Genomic DNA, 25,943 nt, shown 5'->3' with positions numbered 1-25,943 from the left:
CAGCCGACGCGCCCAGGCTCTGCGATGCCCGCCACCCTCAACGGCCACTATGGTAACAACCTCTTTGACGCACTGGTGGCCCTGCGACTGCCCGCCGTCACGCTGGAGAATGTCCACCTCGAGGTCGTGCTCGCCGTGCAGCGCCTGGTGCAGCAAGACACCATCGACATAATCACCCACGTCTACGCGCAAATCGTCCACAAGGACTACTACATGCAAGAGGGGGACGATAGGACGCTGGCCTTCTTGGAGCGCAGGGCAACCTTGGACGGCACTGTTCATAAGCACGTTGAGCTCGCCGCCAACGCCGCTGCTCCTCACACGTCGGTTGGTGACCCGGCGCACTAGGGCGTGAGGATGTCGTTGAACGTTGATGGATCCGTATGTATTTTTATCTTTCCGTCAAATCCATGTAGTAGTATATGATACTACAATAATTATCTTACCTTTTGCATCAACTTCATAATTTTCGTACGTACTCCATGCATGAACAGCGCCAGAACCAAACTTCTCATTACTCTAGGCAAAATCATTATTTTCTATCTATCGGCCGCGCCATGGAGCAGAACCAAATTTTACAAGTTACGAGTTCAAAAGGAAAAGCCTGCCGTGTTCGTGTCGCACCCCCACACGGTTGGTCCGGCACGCCGCTCAAGCGGGAATGCGTGCGGTGTTGCATTTTCACTTACCAGTGGGACCGCAGTTGAGCAAACCGACTATCGGCAAACCCCCACCCCGCCCACCATGCGATGGCTGAGAAAACAGGAGGGAGAAGAGATGGCTGTAGCACGGACTCCAAGAAAATTGGTGTCGGATGGGACTCGTGTGGGTGGCGTGTGCCGTACTGCTAGACGTGAATGCTAGTTATGGCCCATGCCACCCCACTATATCGAGCCTATATCGAGGTACGTAGAACAAATTTCCTGCAGTCCGTGCTCAGCCCTCCTCTATCTCTCTTCTCAGCCAGCCAGCGGACGTGGGGAGCCCATCGTCTATTTGCTCACATGCGGCCCCACATGTCAGTGAAAACGCAAGAGGACCCACTGAACCTGCACATCTTTCACCTCGACGTGCTGGTGATGAAAAACAAATACAATAAAGATCTTCGGTGGCCGCTTTTGGAGTTACTCAAGAGTAGTAAGATTCTATTTACAGTTTAACCCAAGATGCACATCTCGTGGCTTCAACTACCACTCTATTTTCTTTCATGACACGACCTGGATGCTGGATGTCCCACGTGTCGGCAAAAGGGGGAAGAACCCGACCAAATCTTTGATTCTGCTCTCGGATTAGACTAGTTGTGCTAACTTAAAATTTTTATTGTGTACTCCCTCCGTTCCAAAATACTTGACTTCCATTTGTCCAAAAATGGATGCACCTATATACTAAGACATGTCTAGATTATATATTTTGACAAATAGAAGGCATGTATTGTGCAACGGAGGGAGTAGAATGGATGTAAGTTTTTGTATTGGGAAGAAGAGTACATCCATATATTGATAGAGCGCAATTTAGTAGATCTTCTATCACTTTTAGCTAGCACAGATGCAAGATCGAGCCTCCGCAGATCAACAATGAATGCATCGAGAAGGCACTAATCCAACTTACAAGAGTAGTAAAATGTATTCTTGTGGTTCTTGTTTTCTTTGGTCTTTCTTTTCTAGTCAAAATTATTGTTGGAGTTCGTGCAAAACGGAGGTGCGTTTGGGGTCGTGCGTTGGAGTTGGCCTTACAAGTGGGACCGCAGTTAAGGAAACCGACTATCGGCAAACCCCCACCTCACCTGCCGCGCGATGGCTGAAGTTAGAGAAATGACGAGCTTGAAGAGATTGCTCTAGCACGGACTCCAAGAAATAATATGATGTCAGATGGATGTCGTGGTGGTGGCGTGTGTCGTACTCCTAGACGTGAATGCTTGTTCTGGCCCATGCCACCCTACTACTCATACTACTTACTCCTACTATATAGTACTAGTATCGAGGATTCGAGGTGCTGGTTACGTACAGCGAACACATCAACATATGGCTACAGTAAAAACACCCGCCCGACGCGCGAAGCATGTGAAGCTAGTACAAATTTAGAGAAGCGACTTGAAATCCATTCATAAATTTAGTAAGTTTATCACACGCATATCATTTTATTACATACAACAGGTCATCAACCCACATCGACAACGAGGATACATTATAAATACTAAAGTTTTCACCACACAACAAATAACAAGCAATGAAATGAACTTCAACTCAACCATTCCTCGGCGTTGGAAACGCTTGCTTTGAACCACAAGTGATTCTCTGGGATGGGCCATCGATTGTCGATCTGGAAACCAACGCAGGACTGATCATCCAGGCTGAAGCGGCCTACTATATCAGTACCAGGGTAGGGAACCACCCAAATGTCCGAGGTATAGACACAGTTGCTTCTCATAAATGGTACTGTTAACGTTGTGTCAACAGCAGTTGGATCGCCTTTCACCATCATCGGATAATTTTGTCCAAGGAAGAGCGAGTTTTCTCCAAGACTATCAATTCTGTACCAGGGAGAAGGAGTTGGCGCTAGCACACTAGTATCCATCCCGAATACCATGCAACGGGTGTTGGAATAGGTCCGGAGAGTGCGACCATGGGAGACTACACCTGCTTCCTTAGCAGTAACATCATCAGTGGGCTGTATACACATAAGAAGAGGTGATCCATCGGAATTAGTTGCCAGGCGCCACAGAGTATATGGGCGCTGCTCGTCCCCATGCTCGTGATCATCACCATCATCATCTCCCCCTTGGTTATAAATTTTTTCAAATATAGGTGGTGGGATGTTCACAGGACCTTGGAAACACAAGAAGAAGGTTAATTAGTAAAGGGAAACTTGCTAACCCGCATGCATGTGGATGAAACAATTATAATTATGGTGGAAGACAAACGTACCAAAACTATGAGGATCCCATGCAAAAACAGTGCCACTAGTGGTGGCAGCAAACACAAGGCCCTCGTATTGAATTGCATCACAGTACTCATCTGTGTACAGAAACTGATTTTTGAGCAATGTCCATCGAGTCGAACCACAAAGGACGGCAACAAGCTTGTCGAAGATAGCAACAACTTGATAGTTGTTGTAATTCCAAGAGCGGTTGGGAACTCGACAAATTGCTATCTTCCGTAGAAGACAGTCACAATGATCGTATTTGAACATGCGTACAATACCGGTGTGCTCAACCTCTGGGCAGTGTGTTGAGATTTTTGCAAGTGGAACCCGGTCACGAGTGTAGACATTCACAAGTTCCCACTCGCAGTTGGACCCAATGTAAACAACCCAATCTCCATTTGTGCCCCCCCAGGCCTTCCCTCAAGCGATGGCATCTTAACATCATACGTATCATTATCAAGCGGCATCAACTGGCACAGGGCGAGGCCTCCGTCGTGCCGGCGCCAGTCATCAGGGTCACGGCGAAGAAGATAGGGGAGATCAAACCGCTCCTTGACTCTTGGGTTCTTTGTAATGATGTTATTAGTTGAGTCGAGAATGGGCTTGAACGAACCTGCCATGCTAGCCGAGGTGATGACATCGCACTGATCATTGAGTTCCTCCACCATGTCATCTTTCAGATCGGGGCAAGAATAACAGGGTCATTTCTGGCCTGTTCCCTCCATGGAGAAGACGATCGAACAATGGCGGAAGAAAGGGTGAAGGGATGAAGGAAAATGGAGGAGGGAGAGGAAGAGCGTGCGACAGCAGTTCCAAATCGAGAGGGAAAAGCGAAGAGTCGGTGGACGGTTGCGAGTTTGCCATGGTTCACGAAGAGGCGCCCCAGCCTACACATCCGTTCGGAAATACTCATACTACTCGCCGTCGTCTCACTGATATGTTGGAACGGGACCACATGTCAACGAAACATGGTGTGTAATTTCTCATGCAAAATGTGATCTGGCCGCGTTGGCCCGAGGTGCCGCATTAGTTATCGACCTTTATTTTTTTAATGGTGTGCCGATCAGTTTTGAAGCACGACTAACTGGTACTGTACGCAGAGAAAATATAAACTAGTCTACCACTACCCCACCTCCAGTACTAGTAGTATAAAAAAGATATATAGGCTGGAGCTTCAGCGCTTTCTTGCTAAGGGATTCCCACTTGCTTCTCACACTACCACCCTCTCTCCAGATCTAAAAAAGACGGCCCCTCTCTCCCTCCTCACCGGTGGTCACAGATCCGCCGGGGAAGAAAAGGACGTGCAGTGTTGACGCACTCGTCGTCGGCGAGCGAGGTCACGCACTGACGACAAGGCCGTCCTCTCAGACCTAGCGCCCGCATGGGATGGCCTCCGTCCCCAAGCTCGCTACCGTAGTGTGTGCGGAGGACGACGACCACGAGCGAAGCCACTTCCCGCCGACCCTCAGGTATGCTACCTCTTTTCGAGCCATAACCTTGTTCTATTGCCCCATCTTCTACGTCGTTGCATGTGGATCTTTTTCCACTCCACCATCTTCCCAGTTTGCCATCCTCTACTCTGCTGGCCATGCAGACGAAAACCATAATTTGCACTATTAAAGGAAACCCTACTTCATGCAGACTAATCCATGTCTGGGTTGAATAAGGAAAGGAAGGGAGACTGTACTGTCCAAGAGAGTAGGCATCGAACCCACATCTAGGTTGAAAAGGGGAAAATCAGTAGCTAAGGAACGAGTCTCGTGTCTCTTGGTTGAAGAAGGGTAGAAAGGCATGACAACGCAATAGAGAATGACCAGGTCGATCGGTTTGTTGTCCTCGCATAGGAAAAAGGTGGCTAAAGAGAACAAAAATGGGACGTAATCCACATATGCTGCTTGGATATTTGTTGCTCTGGGAAACCATACCTCCTTCACCACTCTGCGTCCGTGGAGGTACATCGTACTGGTGCGCCCACTGTCCGAATGGGCCTCCCATGCTCTTATTGCCACTTTTTTTGCTGTTAGTATAACACCGGCAGTAAAGTCAAGCAATGCTACTGCTAAAGTGATGCCAAATTTAACTAATGCCGCTCTCAGTCTAATGCCACCCATAAATTTAAGCAATGCCATTTAATGTCATTGGATTATTTCAGGGTTAGCTGTTTTTTTTGACTGGGAACTATAGGGGAACCCCCCCCACAGCATTTAACTTTAATTAAAAGCATAAGAAACAATGTACAAGGATTACAAGGGGTAATCAGGAGAAAGAGAAAATAAAGAAAGAGAACTAATGTACTGAAACATCAAAAGAACCTCAAGGGGTAAGAATGAAATCCATTTGAGCAAGTCCTCCTTGTATCTAGCCTTCACTCTGTGCTGCATTAGAGCAATATCATGGATGAATGCACTTCTCCATTTATTAAAACTTTGTCTCTCATGCCTGAACACTTTTGCATTCCTTATTACCCAGATGTTCTAGCAAGCAACAAAAACAACTTTAGTAAAAAAAGGCTGAGCAAAATCCTGTTTGGCTTGCAAAATAATGGTAGACATGTCATCCCCTGGTGACCATGTAATTTGCAGATAGCTCCATATTCTGACACTGAAGTTACATTCAAAGAACAGGTGGTTTCTGGTTTCCCTAGCTCTCAAGGGACAAAGAAGGCAGTTAACCCCATCATCAAGATGCCAATGTCTTCTTTCAACCATGTCCTTAGTATTAAGCCTGTCCATGATCAACATCCAGGCAAACACTTTGATTTTCATTGTGCATGAGGATTTCCAAATCCAAAGAAGAAGAGGATTGAAGGACATGTTAGAATGCATGAATGAGTAGAAAAGCTTGGGCTTGAAAGCATTACATGTCCCCTGCCAGAACCAAGTGTCCTTTTGCTCCACTTCTCTACTGCAGGAAGCCATAAGATCTTGTACAGTCAAAAGCTCCTGATATGCTTGAGCAGATAGAGGTAGATGGAACATGTTAATCATATCCTGTGACTGGAAGACCTCATAAACCGTGACCCATGGATCTTTCACATAAGAAAAGATCCTAGAGAACCTTGATTGCAAAGGTGCAACTGAATCCCCAATCTTCCACTTATCATACCAAAACAGAGCAGAGTTCCCAGAGTTTACTTGAATCCAGGTAGTGTTTCTGTAATGATCCAGCAACTTGCAGATATCCTTTGACCAAAAGGAACCACAAAGCTCAGTCCCCTGAGGAATAGAAGAGTGATAATAGGTGTCCCAAATAAGACAAACCCATGGTAGGTCAACTCTATTTAAAAATGTGTGCAAATGTTTTAGCAACAGAGCCATGTTCTGTACACCTAAATTCAAAATCCCCAGCCCTCCTTTATTTTTAGGCCTACAAATGAGGTCCCAAGCTGCCAAAGGTGGTGAAGGCTCATCCATGTGCTTTCTCCATAGACACTGCCTCTGAATTCTCTCTAATTGCTTTAAAATTCCTGCAGGGGCAAGCAAACTACCAAGATAAAATATGGGCAAGGAAGACAAAGCAGAATTTAGGAATTGAAGTCTTTCCCCTTGATTCAGAAATGAAGAACTGGCTGTCATCCTCCTTTCCATACAGTCCACAAGTGGCATAAAATCCACCATTTTAGGCCTGGTAGTACCAACAGGCAGGCCCAGGTAAGTGAAGGGCATTTTACCCACTTGACATCCAAAAATTTCAGGGTTAGCTGTTGATTGTGGATGTATTAAAGATTTTTTTAGCTAAGGCATTCTAATGCTGTTGCACAGCCAGTATACCAACGATGAAACTTGTTACTACCTTCAAATTTTTAAACTGTTAATGCTTATAGATTACATACCTCACTTTCATGGGATAAGTTAATTTTTTTGTACAGTGTCACCAAAATGCCAAGGCGCTGATGTCATTTTATTTTGGTTAAACAACACAAACAATTATGAAGACAAGAGGAAAGGTCAAGAGTGGGCACCTCCTCCTCTGGCTGTTCTCTTGAGGAGGTCTGTATGTTTGTCTCTAATGCCTGATGACTACATACCTGACATCATGATGTAATGTTAAGTCATTTCCTTTTGTACAGTGTCATTGAATTGTCAAGGCGGTGATGGCATTTTATTTTAGTAGAAGAGGAAAGGTCAGGAATGGCTCACTTTTCCAGAAAAAACTATGTATGCCTTCCTGACATCAGCCGTTGTTGCTTTATTTATTCCTTCAAACAGGTGGTTAGAAACAATCTTGGTACAAAAAGTCCAACTGGTTCAACATGAGGAGCATGTTTTTTCCAAACCTTTATATCCAATTGGTGGCACTATGAGCTGTTCATTACGAAGGTACATGGTTTGGTACTATCTTGCTACTCTTTTTGTACTGTCATTAGATAGTAATACTAGTGGTTTGCATGTGAATTTATTGGCAGGGTGGACCTACATTGGAGGTGCAGGACAGGATTCAATGATTGGATGCTCAATTTTGGTTGTATCGATTTCACCTCTTCCATCACTGCGAACATTGATATCCTTGGTCTGATGAAGAATAGGCGCTATATTTCTGCTCTGAACCAGCAAATCAATTCAGTATGAAATTGTCCAAGGCAAAACATAACTGTATCAGATTGTCCAGTGCAGAACATGACAGATGCTAAGCGGAAGAGACATGTTTAAACCGAAAATACAAGGTGTGGTATATGTTTACTAGCTGCTTGATATTTGTGCGGACAGAGATGTCTGCCTGTTGCTATTTGGCAAACAAACAAAGTGCCCGCAATTTTGGTTGAACTACACAAGAGAATAGTATAGTCACTGCATGCAGTGCCATTTGAAAATAGACACAGAAAGATTGGATAGTCACTTCATGGACTGCAGAAAAGTAGTATTGTACTATTTATTGGCCAACACTAGGTGCTTCATTGCTTTGGTCTGATTATACAATGGGCATCATTTTGCCTAAGTTAAAGTTTGTATTCCAAAAATAGTCTCGCCGTGTGAATGAGAGAAGACCAAATCATATTGCAGTGGATGTTCCTCCATCATGTGTGGTTCATTCTCATGGTTCCAGCTGTTGGTGAAACCACTTACGTTTGCAAGAGGAATTGTAGACATCACAAACAAATTTGTCTTTCAGTCTGTATTGAATATTGGCCAAGAGAAGCATCCATGTTAGTAGGAAGAACAGATGTTTTTTCTAGATCTTTGCTTTTGGAGCTACATATTTGTATATGATCTGTGAATCATTGAGATGCATTAACATGTTGATCTTATGTACGGGAATCGTACTAGTTAGTTTTAGTTGCGACGCAATACCTGAAGTGGCTGATCTTTGCTTTTGGAGCTACATATTTGTATATGATCTATGAATCATTGAGATGCATTAACAGTTACTTATTTCTGTTCGCTCAGTGTTTACAAGTTACTGATCGATCACTAGCTAGCCTACAAATGCGCTCCTGGCAGTTTTATTTGCGACGCAAGATGCAAAGTGGCAGTTTTTTGAATAAAAATGCCTACCTCTGAAGAAACTGACAGGCTACACTATCGATCCTACACGGATAAAAATTCCTACCTCTGAAGAAACTGACAAGCTACACTATCGATCCTACACGGATAAATAGCGGATCACGCACGTACTACCTCCTTTCCGGTTTGCAGGGCTCAATTCAAGAAACGACCTACTCGATCCTACGCGAATAAATAGCAGATCACACACGTACTAGTACCTCCTTTCCGATTTGCAGGGCTTAATTCAAACCTCTCACCAACCAAGGTACTCCCTCCGTCCGGGATTTATTAGTCCCGTGAGCAAAGCAGCAAGACCAAGGCATGGCAATAATTAACGGCATGCAGAAGTTTAAGCCTAATTAATTCCAGCGATTTAAGTGGCTGCATGCGTGCCCTCGGCTACAACTCGTTGCATGCTGCTTCGCTACTGCCTGCGAGCGATTCTGAGTGCCTGCATGCAACCGGCCGTAATTAAGCCAGCTAACTGATGCGAAAAAAGATACGCTTTAAATCCGTGGAATCATTATTGACAAGGAGGGAGATGATTCGAGTGCACTCGTTTGACCGCCATGCCGGCGTGCGACCCAGACGGGACGGGATGGCACAGTCATAATTTCAGTTTCTCTAGTTTTCCACGGCAAGCTGGCACGCTAAGCCATTATGAATTGAATTCCGATGACCGTCGCGCTACCTTCCGCCTATAAGTACGGTTTCCCGGTCTTCTCAGGTGCCACCGTGACCCAACTCGCCATATCCTCATAAGCCCCCACCGGCCCGACGTCGCTCGCCACGTCCGCCATGCCCCCGCCCGTCCGCGGTAGGCGACACCGGAGGCGGTCACCGCCGGAACTAGTGTTCGGGTTTTCACCGGAAGGCAGACGGAGGGAGGAGGCATTCTATCTGTCTTTAGATGGCAATGCGGAGATTGAGGAGTTGTTGGAGCGCGACCGCATGGCAGAGGAGCAGGAGTTGTTGGAGCGCGACCGCCTGGCGGAGGAGCAGCGTATCGCCGATTTGCGCCGCCAGCGGGACATGGAGTAGCAGCGCACCAACGCTCTGAGTCGCGAGCAGAGCGCCCGCAACTGGGCCAACTACGTGGAGGCCGGCGCCCAATAAATAGCCCTGGAGGCTGTCGGGCACGCACGCATTCGTGACGCCGATTTTTACTACCAGCTCGTCAAGTGGGTTTCCCGCTTGGAAGCCGAAGCTTCGGTGGACCACGCCGGCATGGAAAGGGCCAACGCGCGTGAGCAACGCGCCCTATCGCATCTCTGACAAGTCTGAGGCGAGGCGGAGGACGCCGGTGCCGGCGTTTAGCATGGACAGCAGATGGTGGCCGGCATCGTCTAGTTAGCTAAGAGTAAGTTAGTACTTGTACGCTATTAGAGTGTTAGTGGGAGTAGATAGTTAACTTGGCTATGATGGTTGTCAACGTGGAAGTTCAGTACTCTATATGTGGATCAGACCTGTTACTTTGGTCTGAATGTTGAACTTTCCATTTGAACGTATGGAATGGGCTGTTATTTTTTTAAATGGGTTGTATTTGTCCTCCACGGTTTAGAGGCTGACTTGTAGGCCTAGCAAGTTGACACGTACACAATTAGGAGATGATTGTAAGTGGAGAGGATGACAGCAGGGACCCGCCAAGGTCATGGCAGTACGCAAGCAAGTGCCTCCTTATTTCAAGCCAATAAAAAATGGCTCCTCCTAGTGAATTTCTGACATCTGGGTCCCATGCCATTGTCAACGTAGTCAATAAACAAGAGAATTGCACAACGAGCGGTTGACACCAGGGACCTAGCAGCTTGCCCAGTTATTTTTGTCTTGGGTTAATTTGATAAATGCCACTCCAAATCTGGTGTATCCGAGAAATGCCACTGCAATTTCCAAACTTTGAAAAATGTCATTTCATGCCATTTCTAGTGGCATTTTTCGAAGTCTGGAGTGGCGTTTTTCAAAGTTTGCAAACTTTAGTGGCGTTTTTCAAAGTTTGCAAAAATTGCAGTGGCATTTTTCAAAGTTTGGAAATTGTAGTGGCATTTTTATGAATCGCCATAATTGGAGTGGCATTTATCTAATTTGTTTTTGAGACGGAAGCAGGGTGTCAACTGGGCTGTGCGGGACACTCTGGCATGTCTAGACAGCCTTTTCTTTTATGTTTACCATAGACCAGCCCAGTAGTTTTTTTTTCTTTCTGAAAATGGCTAGCCCAGTTCTTTTGTGATTTGTCAAGTAAGTCGCTTTATCAGGCCTGTTGGGCTGCAAATCTTTCAAGATGAGGAGAGCTTCATTCAGCTGGCCGAGAAAATGGCCTATCAGTAATGAGAAATGGGCTGTACATTTTTAAAACACATCAAACCGGCAATTATTTTCAAATATCTTTTTTTCATTTTGAGATTTTAAATTGCATTGATTTTCATGCATGGACAATTTATTGGATTTTATATTGATATACATTTATTTTTAAAATCAGTCTGAATGTGACTCGAAATTTCGGAATTAAAAACAGTTAAAACCGCACCGACATATGTAAAATTTCGTATAATTTTTTAACCGTGGCCACAATATGGGCTGTAGTGCTAACATAAAGAATATGGGCTCCAAAAAAACCCGTAAGAATTAGCAAATGGGCTGTAAATTATTTGAAATAATGGCAGATGGGCTGTATGCTGTTTTCCACAGATTTGAGGCTTTCCACAGATGGCATGTATACTGTTGGATGTCCATCCAACGGTCGTCGTGCTTCTTCAATCTCTGCTCTTCCTGCTCCAGCCGCTCAAACAAGCGCTGGCGGGACTGCCTGCTCCCTCCTCCCCGCGGCCGGCTGTACTGCCGCGCGGGCCTCACCGCCCCACCGTACTCCCATCGCTGGCCTAGCCATCCCTCTACTCACCCACACCTGTTGTTATTCTCCGGCGACGACAAACGAACTAGTAAACCCTCGTATAGTCGTACTCCCCTCCGCGTGGGAAACAAAAACAACGGTCGAGTCTTCCCTGCCTCCGTGTCGTTCCCTTCCTAGGCCTCGCCATCGTCCACCGCCCTGGTGCTCTCGGCGTGGCGTGGTCAGCGTGGTCAACGACCGACATGCACCTGAAGTGGACTGTACGTGGAGAGGCTGACAGCTGGGTCCACGGCCGCACGCAAGGAAATGCCTCCTTATTACGTGCAAAATAATGATTTCCTCCACCTGACATCTGGGACCCATCGAAACGGCCTCTGTATTTCGCGAAAAAAATGTTACCGCCGCTGACAGCTCGGACCCACCTGCTATATCTTCGCACGCAAGGAAGTTCCTCCTTATTACGCACAAAAAAATGAATACTCCCCCTGCTAGCTGGGACCCAGTATAGTGGGCCTACTAAGTTGACGGGGACGAAGGGCTTTGTCAACTTAGTCAATATGCATGATTCTAGCTCGACTGACCGTACGATGTCCATCCAACGGCCGTAGTGCTTCTTCAACCTCTCGTCTTCTTGCTCCAGCCGCCCAAAGCAGCGCCGGTCGTGCCGCCTGCTCCTGCCTCCCGTGGCCGGCTGTGCTGCCGCGGAGGCCTCACCGCCCCCATACTACTCCCACCACTGGCTAGGCCATCCCTCCACTCCACTCACCCACACCCCCTGTTATTCTGCGGCGACGACAGCACAGCCGAACCAGTGAACCCTCGTACTCCTCTCCGCGTGGGCATCCACTGCCGCGTCTTCCCTGGCTCCGCTTCGTCCCCTTCCTAGGCCTCGTCGTCGTCCACCGCCGTGGTGCTGTCGGCGCGGCGTGGTCAATGTGGTCAACGACCGAATTCCATCGGAAGAATACTGTACATGGAGAGGCTGACAGCTGGGTCCACGGCAGCCGCAAGGAAGTGCCTCCTTATTACGTGGAAAATAATTATTCCTCCACCTGACAGCAGGGACCCACCGGACGCCCACCAGTATATCGCAAAAAAAACGTTTGCCCCTGACTGCTGGGACCCACCCGACGGGCCACCGTATTTCACGAAAAAAACATTCCCCCTGCTGTCAGCTCGGACCCACCGGAAGTGCCTCCTTATTACGCACAAAAAATGAATACCCACCTGCTAGCTGGGACCCACCTTCGTGGGAGGCTGACTTGTGGGCCTACTAAGTTGACGGGGACGGAGAGCTTTGTCAACTTAGTCAATATGCACGATTCTAGCTCCAGTGACCGTACGATGTCCATCCAACGGCCGTAGTGCTTATTCAACCTCTGGTCTTCTTGCTCCAGCCGCCCAAACCAGCACCGGTCGTGCCTCGTGCTCCTGCCTCCCGTGGCCGGCTGCGATGCGGCGGAGGCCTCACCGCCCCCTACTAATCCCACCTCTGGCCAGGCCATCCCTCTACTCACCCACACCCCCTGTTATTCTAAGGCGGCGACGGCAGCCTCACACCGCAGCGAACCAGTGAACCCTCATACTCCTCTACGCGTGGGCATCCACTGCCGCGTCTTCCCCGGCTCCGCGTCGTCCCCTTCCTAGGCCTCGCCGTCGTCCACCGCCCTGGTGCTCTCGGCATGGCGTGGTCAAGGAACGGCTTCCATTGGACGTGGACTGTACGTGGAGAGGCTGACAGCTGGGTCCACGGCCACAGCAAGGAAGTGCCTCCTTATTACGTGCAAAATAATTATTCCTCCACCTGACAGCGGGGACCCACCGGACGGGCCACCGTATTTCGTGAAAAAAACATTTTCCCTTGACTGTTGGGACCCACCAGCTACATCTTCGCATGCAAGGAAGTGCCTGACAGTCGGGACCCACCTGGTCGAAGCATACGTAGCATTGTCATTCTGGTCGCGAACGTGTACGTACATATATACTGGTGGATGTAGAGGCGCGGACGTGTCGTAGTAGAGGCGCGCACGTAGCATGTACACGTACGTACAGCGGCCAGGGTGCAAGAAAGAAAATACAGCCATGTATGTGTACATACGGGCGGGGTCTCGAACGCCTACTCGCGCATACGTACGGCCAGGGCTCGTGTACATGGCTGGGTCGAAACGGAGAAACAGCATCGTCGTCGTGTTCATGGGGAGGCAACGGAATGCATCGTGTTCATGGGGAGGCAACGGAACGCGTCGTGTTCAACGGGGGGCTTGGACGGAACAGGCGATGGAAACGAGGCCTGGCGTACCACAGAACGGAGGAAACGGCCTTGTGTTCGGCCGGCCACGTTCGAAACGGGATCCTGTTCATCGGGAGGGGTCTGGCGTACCGCAAAACGGAGGAAACGGACCTCCTATGGTCGAAACAGGGGTCCTGTTCATCAGGAGGGGTGTGGCGTACCGCAAAACAGAGGAAACGGACTTGTGTTGGAGCGCTACGGTCGAAACGGGGGTCTTGTTCATCGGGAGGGGTGTGGCGTACCGCAAAACGGGACTCCACGGGATATTGTTCATCTCCACCGTCGACCCCCTCCAGCCTCCACGAGCTACTGTTCATCCACCGTCGACCTCCTCCAGCCTCCACCTGCGACTGTTCATCCACGGGCTCCTGTTCATCCAGCCTCCACCGTGTGCTACTACACTGGCTACTGTTCAACCAGCCCTCTCCACGGGCTCCTGTTCAACCACCCCTCCACGGGCTACTGTTCATCCTGCCCTCCACCGTCTACTGTTCATCCAGCCCTCCACACCATGGGGTCCTATTCAACCACCCCTCCACCATCTACTGTTCATCCAGCCCTCCACACCAAGGGGTCCTGTTCATCCACCCCTCCACGGGCACCCCTCCACCGTCTATTGTTTATCCAGCACTCCACCACACCATGGGGTCCTGTTCATCCAGAGGCAATGCCACCGCTCACTGTTCATCCAACCCCCCCCCCCCCCGCAACGCTCACTGTTCATCCCATCGATTGGCTTCAATTATCAGCAGTAGCAAAGGAATCGCTCGATTGGGTTCAGTTAACAGCCATCGATCGATCGCTCCGGTTCAGTAACGCGTAGCCTACAGTGCAATCGCTCGGGTTCAGTTAGAGCCCAACGCCTCGCTCGGGTTCAGTTAGAGCCAACGCCTCGCACACACGCGCGTACGTGTACGAGAGAAACGCGCATCGCTCGGCCCCCGACCTCCCACCGTAACCGGGAACTCCCCGAAATTTTCCTCCCCCTCGCTTCTACCACAGTTTTTTCCGTCATGGACGGCCCAAAGAATGTCATGCAGCTGCGTCTCCGGCCCGCCCAGGACGAAAAGCCCATTTTCTGTCATGATTTTTTGTCATAGAAGTAGGAGCCCACCACATCTATGATGATACCGGGTTTTGTCACAATTATCGTCATAGAAGTGTCATATGTACGACAGAAAAAAAATTCGTCCGGCCCAAAATGTCACGGATGTGTCTCTTTTTGTAGTGGTATGTGCTTTGTGAAAGTCCAATTAAGCATCTTGATCTATCTCTATAGATCTTGATGCCCAATATGTAAGCAGCTTCACCGAGGTCCTTCATTGAAACTCTTATTCAAGTATCTTTTTATGCTATCCAGAAATTCTATATCATTTCCAATCAACAATATGTCATCCACATATAATATTAGAAATGCTACAGAGCTCCCACTCACTTTCTTGTAAATACAGGCTTCTCCAAAAGTCTGTATAAAACCATATGCTTTGATCACACTATCAAAGCGTTTATTCCAACTCTGAGAAGCTTGCACCAGTTGCTACCTCTTTTAGCACTGCGTTGGTTTTCCCCGAAGAGGAAGGTATGATGCAGCAAAGTAGCGTAAGTATTTCCCTCATTTTTTGAGAACCAAGGTATCAATCCAGTAGGAGGCTACGCGTGAGTCCCTCGTACCTGGACAAAACAAATAAATCCTCGCAACCAACGCAAATAGGGGTTGTCAATCCCTATAGGGCCACTTACGAGAGTGAGATCTGATAGATATGATAAGATAATATTTTTGGTATTTTTATGATAAAGATGCAAAGTAAAATAAAAGCAAAGTAAATAGCAAAGTAAATAACTAGGTAGTAGGAGATTAATATGATAAACATAGACCCGGGGGCCATAGGTTTCACTAGTGGCTTCTCTCGAGAGCATAAGTATTCTACGGTGGGTGAACAAATTATTGTTGAGCAATTGATAGAATTGAGCATAGTTATGAGAATATCTAGGTATGATCATGTATATAGGCATCACGTCCGAGACAAGTAGACCGACTCCTGCCTGCATCTACAACTATTACTCCACTCATCAACCGCTATCCAGCATGCATCTAGAGTATTAAGTTAAAAACAGAGTAACGCCTTAAGCAAGAGGACATGATGTAGAGGGATAGACTCATGCAATATGAAGAAAACCCCACCTTGTTATCCTCGATGGCAACAATACAATTCGTGCCTTGCTGCCCTTACTGTCACCGGGAAAGGACACCGCAAGATTGAACCCAAAGCTAAGCACTTCTCCCATTGCAAGAAAGATCAATCTAGTAGGCCAAACCAAACTGATAATTCGAACACTTGCAAAGATAACCAATCATACATAAAAGAATTCAGAGAAGATTCAAATATTATTCATAGATAGCCTTGATCATAAACCCACAATTCATCAGTCTCAACAAACACACCACAAAAAGAAGATTACATCGAATAGATCTCCACAAGAGAGGGGGAGAACATTGTATTGAGATCCAAAAAGAGAGAAGAAGCCATCTAGCTACTAACTATGGACCCGTAGGTCTGAAGTAAACTACTCACACTTCATCGGAGGGGCTATGGTGTTGATGTAGAAGCCCTCCGTGATCGATGCCCCCTCGGGCGGAGCTCCGGAACAGGCCCCAAAGTGGGATCTCGTGGATACAGAAAGTTACGACGGTGGAATTAGGGTTTTGGCTCCTGTTCTGATCGTTTGGGGGTACGTGGATATATATAGGAGGAAGAAGTACGTCGGTGGAGCAACAGGGGACCCACGAGGGTGGAGGGCGCGCCTGGGGGGCAGGCGCCCCCCCCCCTACCTCATGGCCTCCTGTTAGTTGGCTTGACGTAGGGTCCAAGTCCCCTGAGTTGTATTCGGTGAGAAAATCACGTTCCCGAAGGTTTCACTCCGTTTGGACTCCGTTTGATATTCCTTTTCTTTGAAACCCTAAAACAGGCAAAAAACAACAATTCTGGGCTGGGCCTCCGGTTAATAGGTTAGTCCCAAAAATAATATGAAAGTGGATAATAAAGCCCAATAATGTCCAAAATAGTAGATAATATAGCATGGAGCAATCAAAAATTATAGATACGTTGGAGACGTATCAAGCATCCCCAAGCTTAATTCCTGCTCGTCCTCGAGTAGGTAAATGATAAAAACAGAATTTTTGATGCGGAGTGCTACTTGGCATAATTTTAATGTAATTATTCTTAATTGTGGTATGAATATTCAGATTCGAAAGATTCAAGACAAAAGTTCATATTGACATAAAAATGATAATACTTCAAGCATACTAACTAAGCAATTATGTCTTCTCAAAATAACATGGCCAAAGAAAGTTCATCCCTACAAAATCATATGGTTTAGTCATGTTTCATTTTTGTCACACAAGAATGCTCTCATCATGCACAACCCCGATGACAAGCCAAGCAATCGTTTCATACTTTAGTAATCTCAAACCTATAAACTTTCACGCAATATATGAGCGCGAGCCATGGACATAGCACTATAGGTGGAATAGAATATAATGAGGGGGTTATGTGGAGAAGACAAAAAAGGAGGAAGTCTCACATCAACGAGGCTAATCAATGGGCTATGGAGATGCCCACCGATTGATGTTAATGCAAGGAGTAGGGATTGCCATGCAACGGATGCACTAGAGCTATAAATGTATGAAAGCTCAACAAAAGAAACTAGTGGGTGTGCATCCAACTTGCTTGCTCATGAAGACCTAGGGCACTTGAGGAGGCCCATTGTTGGAATATACAAGCCAAGTTCTATAATGGAAAATTCCCACTAGTATATGAAAGTGATAACATGAGAGACTCTCTACTATGAAGATCATGGTGCTACTTTGAAGCACAAGTGTGGCAAAGGATAGTAACATTGTCCCTTCTCTCTTTTTCTCTCATTTTTTTCTTTTTTTTGGGCCCTTTTTTATGGCCTTTCTCCTTTTTTACATATTCCTCACTTGGGACAATGCTCTAGAAAATGATGATCATCACACTTCTATTTATTTACAACTCAATGATTACAACTCGATACTAGAACAAAGATTACTCTATATAAATGCCTCCGGCGGTGTACCGGGATATGCAATGAACCAAGAGTGACATGTATGAAAGAATTATAAATGGTGTCTTTGCCACAAATACTATGTCAACTACATGATCATGCTAAGCAATATGACAATGATGAATGTGTCATGATGAACGGAATGATGGAAAGTTGCATGGCAATATATCTCGGAATGGCTATGGAAATGCCATAATAGGTAGGTATGATGGCTGTTTTGAGGAAGATATAAGGAGGTTTATGTGTGAAAGAGTGTATCATATCACGGGGTTTGGATGCACCGGCGAAGTTTGCGCCAACTCTCAATGTGAGAAAGGGCAATGCACGGTACCGAAGAGGCTAGAAAGGATGGAAGGGTGAGAGTGCGTATAATCCATGGACTCAACATTAGTCATAAAGAACTCACATACTTATTGCAAAAATCTACAAGTCATCAAAAACCTCGGTACTATGTGCATGCTCCTAGGGGGATAGATTGGTAGGAAAAGACCATCGCTCCTCCCCGACCGCCACTCATAAGGAAGACAATCAAGTAACACCTCACGTTTCAAATTTGTTGCATAACGTTTACCATATGTGCATGCTACGGGACTTGCAAACCTCAGCACAAGTATTTCTCAATTTCACAGCTACTCAACTAGAATGACTTTGATATTATTACCTCCATGTCTCAAAACAATCATCAAGCATCAAACTTCTCTTAGTATTCAACACACTCATAAGAAAGTTTTATTATTAATCTTGCATACCAAGCATATTAGGATTTTAAGCAAATTACCATGCTATTAAGACTCTCAAAATAATCTAAGTGAAGCATGAGAGATCAATAGTTTCTATAAAACAAATCCACCACCGTGCTCTAAAAGATATAAGTGAAGCACTAGAAGCAAAATTATATAACTCAAAAGATATAAGCGAAGCACATAGAGTATTCTAACAAATTCCAAATCATGTATGGCTCTCTCAAAAGGTGTGTACAGCAAGGATGATTGTGGTAAACTAATAAGCAAAGACTCAAATCATACAAGACGCTCCAAGCAAAACACATATCATGTGGCGAATAAAAATATAGCTCCAAGTAAAGTTACCGATAGAAGTAGACGAAAGAGGGGATGCCTTCCGGGGCATCCCCAAGCTTTGGCTTTTAGGTGTCCTTAGATTATCTTGGGGGTGCCATGGGCATCCCCAAGCTTAGGCTCTTGCCACTCCTTGTTCCATAATCCATCAAATCTTTACCCAAAACTTGAAAACTTCACAACACAAAACTTAAAGTAGAAAATCTCGTGAGCTCCGTTAGCGAAAGAAAACAAAAGACCACTTCAAGGTACTGTAATGAACTCATTCTTTATTTATATGGATGTTATACCTACTGTATTCCAACTTCTCTATGGTTTGTAAACTAATTTACTAGCCATAGATTCATCAAAATAAGCAAACAGCACACGAAGAACAGAATCTATCAAAAACAGAACAGTCTGTAGTAATCTGTAGCTAGCGCAAGATCTGAAGCCCAAAAAATTCTAAAATAAATTGCTTGACGTGAGTAATTTATCTATTAATCATCTTCAAAAAGAATTAACTAAATAGCACTTTCCAAATAAAAATGACAGCAGTTCTCGTGAGCGCTAAAGTTTCTGTTTTTTACAGCAAGTTCAACAAGACTTTCCCCAAGTCTTCCCAACGGTTCTACTTGGCACAAACACTAATTAAACACAAAAAACACAACCAATACAGAGGATAAATAATTTATTTATTAATAAGCAGGATCAAAAAGCAAGGAATAAAAATAAAATTGGGTTGCCTCCCAACAAGCGCTACCGTTTAACGCCCCTAGCTAGGCATAACAAGCAAGAATAGATCTAGGTATTGCCATCTTTGGTAGGAAATCCATAAGTGGATCTCATAATAGATTCATAAGGTAATTTAATTTTATTTCTAGGAAAGTGTTCCATTCCTTTCCTTAACAGAAATTGGAATCTAATATTTCCTTCCTTCATATCAATAATTGCACCAACCGTTCTAAGGAAAGGTCTACCAAGAATAATAGGACATGAAGGATTGCAATCTATGTCAAGAACAATAAAATCTACGGGCACATAATTCCTATTTGCAACAATAAGAACATCATTAATTATTCCCATAGGTTTCTTAATAGTGGAATCCGCAAGGTGCAAGTTTAGAGAGCAATCATCAAAATCACGGAAACCTAACAAATCACACAAAGTCTTTGGAATCGTGGAAACACTAGCACCAAAATCACATAAAGCATATCATTCATGATCTTTAATTTTAATTTTAATAGTTGTTTCCCACTCATCATAAAGTTTTCTAGGGATAGAAACTTCCAATTCAAGTTTTTCTTCATAAGATTGCATCAAGGCATCAACAATATGTTTAGTAAACGCTTTATTTTGACTATAAGCATGAGGAGAATTTAGCATGGATTGCAACAAGGAAATACAATCAATCAAAGAGCAATTTTCATAGTTAAATTCCTTGAAATCCATAATAGTGGGTTTAGCAACATCTAGGGTTTTAATTTCTTCAATCTCACTTTTATCAAATTTAGCATCAAGATCAAAAGATTCAGAATTCTTGGAACGCCTTCTGGGCAAAGGTGGATCATATTCAGTCCCATCATTATCAAGATTCATATTGCAAAACAAATATTTAATAGGGTACACATAAATAACTTTTACATATTCATCATTATTTTCATAGGAACTAGAAGAACACGCTTTTATAAAGGCATCTTTCTTAGCACGCATCCTAGCGGTTCTTTCTTTGCACTCGTCAAATGGAAATTCTCATGGATCTGAGAGACTCATTGATATAATGCTTAGGTGGAATAGATCTAAGTTTCAAAGAATCAACATCAAGAGCAATTCTATCAACGTTCCTAGCCAAATCATCAATCTTAAGCAATTTTTCTTCAATCATAGCATTAAAATTCTTTTGCGAAGTAATAAATTCTTCAATATTAGAATCAAAATCAGAGGGCATCTTATTATAATTTCCATAGGAATTGTTGTAGGAATTACCATAATTATTAGAGGGATTACTAGGATAAGGCCTAGGATTGAAATTTCCTCTATACGCATTATTACCAAAAATTTTCCTACCAACAAAATTCACGTCCATAGATTCATTATTATTCTCAATCAAAGTAGACAAGGGCATATCATTAGGATCAGAAGAAACACTCTTATTAGCAAATAATTTCATAAGTTCATCCATCTTTCCACTCAAAACATTAATTTCTTCTACTGCATGCACCTTTTTATTAGTAGATCTTTCAGTATGCCATTGAGAATAATTAACCATAATATTATCTAGGAGTTTAGTAGCTTCTCCTAAAGTGATTTCCATAAAAGTGCCTCCCGCGGCCGAACCTAAAAGATTTCTAGAAGAAAAATTCAATCCAACATAAAAAAAATTGTATAATCATCCACAAATTTAAACCATGAGTAGGGCAATTACGTATCATTAATTTCATTCTCTCCCAAGCTTGTGCAACATGTTCATGATCAAGTTGCTTAAAGTTCATAATATCGTTTCTAAGAGAGATGATCTTAGCGGGAGGCAAATACTTAGAGATAAAAGCATCTTTGCACTTGTTCCATGAATCAATACTATTTTTAGGCAAAGACGAAAACCAAGCTTTAGCATGATCTAAGCGAAAAAGGAAATAGCTTCAATTTAACAATATCATTATCCACATCTTTCTTCTTTTGCATGTCACACAAATCAACGAAGCTATTTAGATGGGTAGCGGCATATTCACTAGGAAGGCCGGAGAACGGATCTTTCACAACAAGATTCAGCAAAGCAGTATTAATTTCACAAGATTCAGCATCGGTAAGAGGAGCAATCGGAGTGCTAATAAAATCATTGTTGTTGGTATTGGTGAAGTCACACAATTTAGTATTATCTTGAGCCATCGCGACAAACAAGCAAACTAGCACACAAGCAAACAAAAAGCAAGCGGACAAAAAGGGGCAAATAGAGAAAGAGAGTGAGGATAGAGAGAGAGGGTGAATAAAACGGCAAGGGTGAGTTGGGGGGAGAAGAAAACGAGAGGCAAATGACAAATAATGTAATGCGGGAGATAAGGGTATGTGATGGGTACTTGGTATGTTGACTTTTGCGTAGACCTCCCCGGCAACGGCGCCAGAAATCCTTCTTGCTACCTCTTTTAGCACTACGTTGGTTTTCCCCGAAGAGGAAGGGATGACGCAGCAAAGTAGCATAAGTATTTCCCTCAGTTTTTGAGAACCAAGGTATCAATCCAGTACGAGGCTACGCGCGAGTCCCTCGTACCTGCACAAAACAAATAAATCCTCGCAACCAACGCAAATATGGGTTGCCAATCCCTATAGGGCCACTTACGAGAGTGAGATCTGATAGATATGATAAGATAATATTTTTGGTATTTTTATGATAAAGATGCAAAGTAAAATAAAAGAAAAGTAAATAACTAAGTAGTAGGAGATTAATATGATAAAGATAGACCCGGGGGCCATAGGTTTCACTAGTGGCTTCTCTTGAGAGCATAAGTATTCTACGGTGGGTGAACTAATTACTGTTGAGCAATTGATAGAATTGAGCATAGTTATGAGAATATCTAGGTATGATCATGTATATAGGCATCACGTCCAAGACAAGTAGACCGACTCCTGCCTGCATCTACTACTATTACTCCACTCATCGACCGCTATCCAGCATGCATCTAGAGTATTAAGTTAAAAACAGAGTAACGCCTTAAGCAAGATGACATGATGTAGAGGGATAGACTCATGCAATATGAAGAAAACCCCATCTTGTTATCCTCGATGGCAACAATACAATACGTGCCTTGCTGCCCTTACTGTCACCGGGAAAGGACACCGCAAGATTGAACCCAAATCTAAGTACTTCTCCCATTGCAAGAAAGATCAATCTAGTAGGCCAAACCAAACTGATAATTCGAAGAGACTTGCAAACATAACCAATCATACATAAAAGAATTCAGAGAAGATTCAAATATTATTCATAGATAGACTTGATCATAAACCCACAATTCATTGGTCTCAACAAACACACCGCAAAAAGAAGATTACATCGAATAGATCTCCACAAGAGAAGGGGAGAACATTGTATTGAGATCCAAAAAGAGAGAAGAAGCCATCTAGCTACTAACTATGGACCCGTAGGTCTGAAGTAAACTACTCACACTTCATCGGAGGGGCTATGGTGTTGATGTAGAAGCCCTTCGTGATCGATGCCCCCTCCGGCGGAGCTCCGAAACAGGCCCCAAGATGGGATCTCGGGGATACAGAAGTTACGGCGGTGGAATTAGGGTTTTGGCTCCTGTTCTGATTTTGGGGGTACGTGGATATATATAGGAGGAAGAAGTACGTCGGTGGAGCAACAGGGGGCCCACGAGGGTGGAGGACGCGCCTGGGGGGGCAGGCGCCCCCCCCCCTACCTCGTGGCCCCCTGTTAGTTGGCTTGACATAGGGTCCAAGTCTCCTGAGTTGTATTCGGTGAGAAAATCACGTTCTCGAAGGTTTCATTCCGTTTGGACTCCGTTTGATATTCCTTTTCTTCAAAACCCTAAAACAGGCAAAAAAAACAGCAATTCTGGGGTGGGCCTCCGGTTAATAGGTTAGTCCCAAAAATAATATAAAAGTGGATAATAAAGCCCAATAATGTCCAAAACAGTAGATAATATAGCATGGAGCAGTCAAAAATTATAGATACATTGGAGACGTATCACCAGTCCATAAATGGATCGCTGGAGCTTGCATACTTTGTTAGTACCTTTTGGATCGATAAAACCTTCAGGTTGCATCATATACAACTCTTCTTCCAGAAATCCATTCAGGAATGCAGTCTTTACATCCATTTGCCAAATTTCATAATCATAAAATGTGGCAATAGCTAACATGATTCGGACGGACTTAAGCATCGCTATGAGTGAGAAGGTCTCATCGTAGTCAACTCCTTGAACTTGTCGAAAACCTTTCGCAACAAGTCGAGCTTTGTAGACAGTAACATTACCATCAGCGTCTGTCTTCTTCTTGAAGATCCATTTATTCTCGATGGATTGCCGATCATCGGGCAAGTCAACCAAAGTCCACACTTTCTTCTCATACATGGATCCCATCTCAGATTTCATGGCCTCAAGCCATTTTGCGGAATCTGGGCTCATCATCGCTTCCTCGTAGTTCGTAGGTTCGTCATGGTCTAGCAACATGACCTCCAGAATAGGATTACCGTACCACTCTGGTGCGGATCTTACTCTGGTTGACCTACGAGGTTCGGTAGTAACTTGATCTGAAGTTTCATGATCATCATCATTAGTTTCCTCAATAATTGGTGTAGGTGTCACAGGAACCGGTTTCTATGACGAACTACTTTCCAATAAGGGAGCAGGTACAGTTACCTCATCAGTTCTACTTTCCTCCCACTCACTTCTTTCAAGAGAAACTCCTTCTCTAGAAAGGATCCATTCTTAGCAACGAATGTCTTGCCTTCGGATCTGTGATAGAAGGTGTACCCAACAGTTTCCTGTGGGTATCCTATGAAGACACATTTCTTCGATTTGGGTTCGAGCTTATCAGGTTGAAGATTTTTCACATAAGCATCGCAGACCCAAACTTTAAGAAACGACAACTTTGGTTTCTTGCCAAACCATAGTTCATAAGGCGTCATCTCAACGGATTTTGATGGTGCCCTATTTAATGTGAATGTAGTCGTCTCTAAAGCATAACCCCAAAACGATAGCGGTAAATCAGTAAAAGACATCATAGATCGCACCATATCTAGTAAAGTACGATTACGACGTTCGGACACACCATTACACTATGGTGTTCGAGGTGGCATGAGTTGCAAAACTATTCCGCATTGTTTCAAATGTATACCAAACTCGTAACTCAAATATTCTCCTCCACGATCAGATCGTAGAAACTTTATTTTCTTGTTACGATGATTTTCCACTTCACTCTGAAATTCTTTGAACTTTTCAAATGCTTTAGACTTATGTTTCATTAAGTAGATATACCCATATCTGCTTAAATCATCTGTGAAGGTGAGAAAATAACAATACCCGCCGCGAGCCTCAATATTCATTGGACCACATACATCAGTATGTATGATCTCCAACAAATCTGTTACTCGCTCCGTTGTTCCGGAGAACGGCGTTTTAGTCATCTTACCCATAAGGCATGGTTCACAAGTACCAAGTGATCCATAATCAAGTGATTCCAAAAGTCCATCAATATGGAGTTTCTTCATGCGCTTTACACCAATATGACCTAAACGACAGTGCCACAAATAAGTTGCACTATCATTATAAACTCTGCATCTTTTGGCTTCAACATTATGAATATGTGTATCACTACTATCGAGATTCAACAAAAATAGACCACTCTTCAAGGGTGCATGACCATAAAAGATATTACTTATATAAATAGAACAACCATTAATCTCAGATTTAAATGAATAACCGTCTCGCATCAAACAAGATCCAGATATAATGTTCATGCTTAACGTTGGCACCAAATAACAATTATTTAGGTCTAAAACAGGTAGCGTGCCGACGGTGATCACATCGACTTTGGAACCATTTCCCACGCGCATCGTCACCTCGTCCTTAGCCAGTATTCGCTTAATCCGTAGTTCCTGTTTCGAGTTGCAAATATTAGCAACAGAAACAGAATCAAATACCCAGGAGCTACTGCGAGCTTTGGTAAGGTACACATCAATAACATGTATATCACATATACCTTTGTTCACCTTCCATCCTTCTTATCCGCCAAATACTTGGGGCAGTTCCGCTTCCAGTGACCAGTCTGTTTGCAGTAGAAGCACTCAGTCTCAAGCTTAGGTCCAGACTTGGGTTTCTTCTCCTGAGCAGAAACTTGTTTGTTGTTCTTCTTGAAGTTCCCCTTCTTCTTCCCTTTACCCTTTTTCTTCAAACTGGTGGTCTTGTTGACCATCAACACTTGATGCTCCTTCTTGATTTCTACCTCCGTTGCCTTTAGCATTGCGAAGAGCTCGGGAATTGTCTTATTCATCCCTTGCAAATTATAGTTCATCACGAAGCTCTTGTAGCTTGGTGGCAGTGATTGAAGAACTATGTCAATGACACTATCAACAGGAAGATTAATTCCCAGTTGAGTCAACTGATTATGATACCCAGACATTTTGAGTATATGTTCACTGACAGAACTATTCTCCTCCATCTTGCAGCTATAGAACTTATTATAGACTTCATATCTCTCAATCCGGGCATTTGCTTGAAATATTAACTTCAACTCCTGGAACATCTCAT

Source organism: Triticum urartu, chromosome 7 (assembly GCF_003073215.2).
Source record: "Triticum urartu cultivar G1812 chromosome 7, Tu2.1, whole genome shotgun sequence".
Lineage (NCBI taxonomy): Eukaryota > Viridiplantae > Streptophyta > Magnoliopsida > Poales > Poaceae > Triticum > Triticum urartu.
This window is presented reverse-complemented; position numbering follows the sequence as displayed.